Below are 6,000 nucleotides of genomic sequence, written 5' to 3'. Positions count from 1 at the left end.
ACACAAGGGGGGATACGATCTCCATGTATAATACATAAGGGGGGATATGATCTCCATGTATAATACATAAGGGGGATATGATCTCCATGTATAATACATAAGGGGGGATATGATCTCCATGTATAAATACATCAGTGGCTCATATAGTGAACTCGGTGTAGTTATTCCCCCTGAGGACATCACAGAGGACAAGGGGGCGCTCTTCACGTCTGGAGGAAAAGAGATTTAATCTCCAAACACGGAAAGGTTTCTTCACAGTAAGAGCTGTGAGAATGTGGAATAGAGTCCCTCAAGAGTTGGTTCTGGCCAGCTCAGTGGATTGCTGTAGGAAAGTCCTGGATTCTTTCTTGGATACACAGAATATAACATTTATAGATAAAGTTGATCCAGGGAATATCCGATTGCCTCTCGGAGGATCAGGAAAGAATTTTTTCCCCTGCAGGAGCAAATTGGATCGTGCTTTGCTGGTTTTTTTTTGCCTTCCTCTGGATCAACTGTGGGTGTAGGAATATAACTTTTTTATTTTTGGCTGAACTGGATGGACTTTTGTTTTTTTCAGCCAAACTAACTATAGTATACAACTCAGAGCTGTTACTTAGGTCTTCCAGCTCCTCTCCTGTTATTGGCTGAGACAGTTTGCCAATCGTCTGACAGGCGTTTTGCACCTTCCATTTCTTCTCCTGTGATTGGCTGAGTGGAGACTCACCATTTCCTTCAGGAGCTGTCCCACCTCCAGTAATTAGCTGAGAGAGCTTGTCACCTGTTACCTCAGGTGTTCCCACCTCCCAAATACTCTTCTGTGATAGGCTGAGAGAGCTTGTCACGTGTTACCTCAGGTGTTCCCACCTCCTAAATACTCTCCTGTGATTGGCTGAGATTGTCACCTGTTACCTCAGGTGTGCACGCCTCCCAAATACTCTCCTGTGATTGGCTGAGATTGTCACCTGTTAACTCAGGTGTTCCCGCCTCCCAAATACTCTCCTGTGATTGGCTGAGAGAGATTGTCACCTGTTACCTCAGGTGTTTCCACCTCCCAAATACTCTCCTTGGATTGGCTGAAAGGAGTGTGTCATTTACCGCACAGATGTTCAAGTTTCCTAGTTCCTCTCCTGCGATTGGCTGAGGAAACCTGTAACTCACCTCACAGCCATCACACCTCCCATCTACTCTCCAGTAATTGGCTGGGAGAGCTTGTCACTCACCTCACAGCAGTTACCTCAGGTGTTCCCAGATTCTCTCCTACGATTGGCTGAGGAGACCTGTCACTCCCTTTAGTGCTGCCCTGCCTCACAGCTACTCTCCTGGCTGAGAGAATTTTTCCCCTCACAGCTGTGTTCCCACTTCCCAGATAGTCTCCTGTGATTGGCTGAGAGAGCTTGTCCCCCTCACAGCTGTGTTCCCACCTCCCAGATACTCTCCATCACCCTTATATTTATAACCTCACTTGTTCCCCCTCCCATCTGCTCTGTGGTAATTGGCTGAGGGAAGTCTGTCACTCACCTCACAGTTCCCAGCAGTCCCTTCAGGTGTTCCCACCTCCTCTCCTGTGATTGGCTGAGGAGACTTGTCACTCACGTCACAGTTATCACTTCAAACATTATCAACTCCCAGCTGCTCTGTGGTAATTGGCTGAGCAGTCCTGTCACCCACCTCACAGCTGTCCCTTCAAGTGTTCCCACTTCTCAGCTCCTATCTTGTCATTGGTTTGAGCAGTCCTGCCACTCACCTCACAGTTCCTTCATGTGTTCCCGCCTCTGAGCTCCTCTCCTGTCATTGGTTGAACAGTCCTGTCCCTCACCTCACGGTTCCCAGCAGTTCCCTCAAGTGTTCCCGCCTCTCAGCTTCTATTCTGCGATTGGTTGAGCAGTCCTGCAACTCCCCTCACAGTTCCCACAGTAGTTCCCACCTCTCCTTTCCTGTGATTGGCTGAATAGTGCTGTCACTCACCTCTAGGTTCCCAGCAGTTCCCTCTTCTCAGCTCTTCCTCTGTGATTGGCTGAGCAGTCTTGTCCCTCCCCTTACGGTTCCCAGCAGTTTTCTCAAGTGTGTCCTCCTCTCAGCTCCTTCACTGTGATTGGCTGAGTTGTCATGTCACTCACCTCACAGGTCTCAATAGTTCTCTCATGTGCCTCTCAGTTCCTCTCCTGTGATTGGCTGAGCAGTCCTGTCACTCACCACACAGTTCCAAGTAGTTTCCATCATGTGTTCCCTCTTCTCAGCTCCTATCCTGTGATTGGCTGAGCCGTCATAGTCCCTCCCCTCACGGTTCCCAGCAGTTCCCTCATGTGTTCCCACTTCTCATCTCCTCTCCTGTGATTGGCTGTCCTGTCACCTCACAGTTCTCAGCAGCTCCCTCATGTGTTCCCTCTTCTCAGCTCCTGTCCTGTAATTGGCTGAGCCGTTATGGTCCCTCCCCTCACGGTTCCTAGCAGTTCCCTCATTTGTTCCCGCCTCTCAGCTCCTCACCTGTGATTGGCTGTCCTGTCCCTTCCAGCTTTCCCTCATGTGTTCCCGCCTCTCAGCTCCTCTCCTGTGATTGGCTGTCCTGTTCCTTCCAGCTTTCCCTCAGGCAGACCTGCTCTGTGTTCCCGCCTTTTCCAGGCTGAGGGGAGGAGAATGGCCGCTGTGGGGTGTGAAGTCCTCTCTGAGATCTCCGGGTGTTACATCTACATGAGGCGGAGCTGCTGAAGTGTAGCCAGGTGGGGTAGCATTGTTGGTTATTGTTTGTTGGAGAAGACCCCCTGCGTGGGGAATCCATGTTTGCTGTAATGTCATGTAATAGAAGTGTGCTGCTGATCATTAACCCCTCGCCCTCCTGAGGATTCCTCCCTTTCCTGACTAGGACATTTTTTGCGCTACGTTACATTAACTGACAATTGCGCGGTCATGCAACGCCACACCCAAATGAAATTTACGTCCTTTTTTCCAACAAATAGAGCTTTCTTCTGGCAGTTTTATTTTTTGGGCTATAAACAAAAAAAGACTGACGATTTTGCAAAAAAAAAAAAAAAAACCTATTTTGGACTTTTTGCTATAAAACACATCCAATAAAAAAAATTGGCAAAGGTGTGGGTTGGGCGGTCGCACGCCCCCTACCTGGAAATGCAAAATCACGCGTGTGTGTGCGCGTATATATATATATATGTGATTTTGCGCACAGGGCCCGCCCAGCAGTAAATGTACTGTGGGCGGGCCTTAAGTGGTTAAACGTGCATTAAAAAAATTATTAAAAATAAAATTTGGTCATAAATTTAGGCCAAAATGTATTCTGCTCCGTGTCTTCGCTAAAAGAAATCCCAATATGTGTAAATTAATTGGTTTACGTGAAAGTTACAGCGTTTACAGATGGTGGTATAGATACTGGGATTTTTTTATACTAATAATGGCGGCAATCAGCGACTTATAGCGGGACTCGGCGAGCATTCTGACACTGGGGGGGGAACTGACTTGGTGCCACTAACATCCCCAGTGACACCAATACAGTGATCAGTGCTAATACAAAGCACTGACACTGTACTAATGGCCCTAGGCAGGAAGGGGTTAACATGTGGGGCGATCAAAGGGTTAACTGTGTGCTTTACACTGTAAGGACACTGCTTTGTATGGCTGTGCTATGCAGAGCCATGCAAAGCAGTGTGCAGGAGCTGACGGGAGAGATCAGTGTTGTTTACATACCGGCCTCTTCTCCGTCGGAAATCCTCGGCGATCACCGGCTGGGACCCGGTGGTTGACAGCCGAGGTCGCGCTGGGCAGGAAGGGGTTAACATGTGGGGTGATGAAAGGGTTAATTGTGTGCTGGGTGTGATTCACTGTGTAAGCATGCTGCTATGCAGAGCCATACAAAGCAGCATGTTGGAGCTGACAGGGGAGAAATCTGCATTTTATACATACAGAACTCTCCCCTGTCAGAGTTCCTCAGCAATCACTGGGTGCCTACGTGGAATCTCCAGCCGGGTCCCGGTGATCGACAGCTGTAGCCACCAATGGCGGCGCTGGTAGGGCAGCGCACGTGCCCGCCCTACCCGGAAATGCAAATCACATTGCATGTATATGTGTGTGTATATATATATATATATATATATATATATATATATATATATATGATTTTGTGCTTCCCTGCCGCCCTGTAGCAGTACTTCTGCTATAGGGCGGAGGTGAAGAGGTTAATCATAAAACCACTCGAGATGTCTACAAAATATATACATTTTAATCAAAATTCATATAAAGATAGCACAATAATTCATCTTATTTTATGATATTATTGAACGTGTGACTTTGAAAATGTGAAAATGTTAAAATGTCCTGAGAGATCACTTCATTCTGGCCCCTTATGCAGGTATAGCTATGGAAAACATTACAAATAAGTGCCTAGACTGTTTAAAAATCCAATAAAGCTCTCTCTTACTGTGCTCTGCACATGCTCAGTTCTCCTGTCTCCTTGACACTATGCCAATAGCTGATTGGCATCTAGCAATTCAATGACTAACAGTCTTAAGATTTACTGCTGCTGAGGGGGAGGAAATAACAGGAATGGCACAGACTGTGTCAATGGGAAAAAAAAAAGATTAGGGGGAGAGAAGAGAAAAGGAGAGGTGACCAGTCTGTATTGCCAGCGAGACACAAAGTGTAAAACTTCCAAGGGTAGTGTCTTGGCTTATCTCCCAGATACTCTCCTCTTTCTCCTTTGGCAGCAGCACCGATATCAACGTCAGTGCTGTAAAACTTCTGTCAGCCTTCCTCTCTAGCTGAGCCAAGACATACAATCATGACTGGAAATGCACACATTTTAATTACAGAAAAAGACATGAAGTTTTTGAAACTAAGGAGAGGAGGTAGAGTTTTTAATAGGAAAGTGACTGCACTGGGCTACAACAAAATGGCGGCCTCCAGCAAGAAGAAGCAGGAGCAATGCTGGAGGCAATTTACAGCACACATTTTGGTAGCATAATTATTCATGTGGAGTGTACACTCACCAGCCACTTTATTAGGTTCGATTGCTTGGTAACACAAATTGCTAATCAGCCAATCACATGGCAGCAACTCAATGCATTTAGGCCTCTGGACGTGGTGAAGACGACTTGCTGAAGTTCAAACTGAGCATCAGAATGGGGAATTAAGGGGATTGAAGTGACTTTGAACGTGGCATGGTTGTTGGTGCCAGACGGGCTGGTCTGAGTATTTCAAAAACTGCTTCTCTACTGGGATTTTCCCGCACAACTATCTCTAGGGTTTACAGAGACTGGTCCAAAAAAGAGAAAATATCCAGTGAGTGGCAGTTGTGTGGAGGAAAATGCCTTGTACCTGGTGTCAGGGGAGGATGGGCAGACTGGTTGGAGATGATAGGCAACAGTAACTCAAATAACCACTTGTTACATCCAAGGTATGCAGAATACCATCTCTGAATGCACAACATGTCCAACCTTGAAGCAGATGGGCTACAGCAGCAGAAGACCACACCGGGTGCCACTCCTGTCAGCTAAGAACAGGAAACGGAGGCTACAATTTGCACAGGCTCACCAAAATTGGACAATAGAAGATTGCCTGGTTTGATGAGTCTGGATTTCAGCTGCAACATTCAGATGGTAGGGTCAGAATTTGGCGAAAACATGGATCCATCCTGCCTTGTATGCACGGTTCATGGATGTGCAGCCGACAAATCTGCAGCAACTGAGTGATGCTATCGTCAATATGGACCAAAATCTCTGAGGAACTTTTCCAACACCTTGTTGAATCTACGCCACAAAGAATGAAGGCAAAAGGGGGTCCAACCCGGGACTACAAGGTGCACCTAATAAAGTGTCCGGTGATTGTATGTTCTTGTGATAAAGTGATGAAGCTCTAATAGTATCACAGTGCAGCGTGGTCATTTATCATCAATTACATAAACCTCCGTGTCATAAATAAAGATATGTGCTAGTAAAATGACAGGTGCAGTACATACAAAAATCAAATGAAAAAATTGTGAAAAATACCAAAAAATTAAACAATAGTGAGTCCTTT

General features: G+C 46.4%; 1 long non-coding RNA gene across 1 annotated transcript in view; it reads left to right on the top strand.

Moving 5' to 3' along the window:
• Positions 1 to 2,564: 2,564 nt before the first annotated feature.
• Positions 2,565 to 6,000, top strand: part of LOC149456342 (uncharacterized) — a 75,175-nt gene continuing 71,739 nt past the window's right edge. Inside the window, exon 1 of the long non-coding RNA XR_016313900.1 lies at positions 2,565 to 2,699. This is a non-coding gene — a long non-coding RNA (uncharacterized LOC149456342). The remainder of the gene's footprint in view (positions 2,700 to 6,000) is intronic.

Source organism: Staurois parvus, unplaced genomic scaffold (genome assembly GCF_062004578.1).
Source record: "Staurois parvus isolate SC_StPar_1 unplaced genomic scaffold, SC_StPar_1.0 ptg000363l, whole genome shotgun sequence".
Classification (NCBI taxonomy): domain Eukaryota; kingdom Metazoa; phylum Chordata; class Amphibia; order Anura; family Ranidae; genus Staurois; species Staurois parvus.
This window is presented reverse-complemented; position numbering and strand designations above follow the sequence as displayed.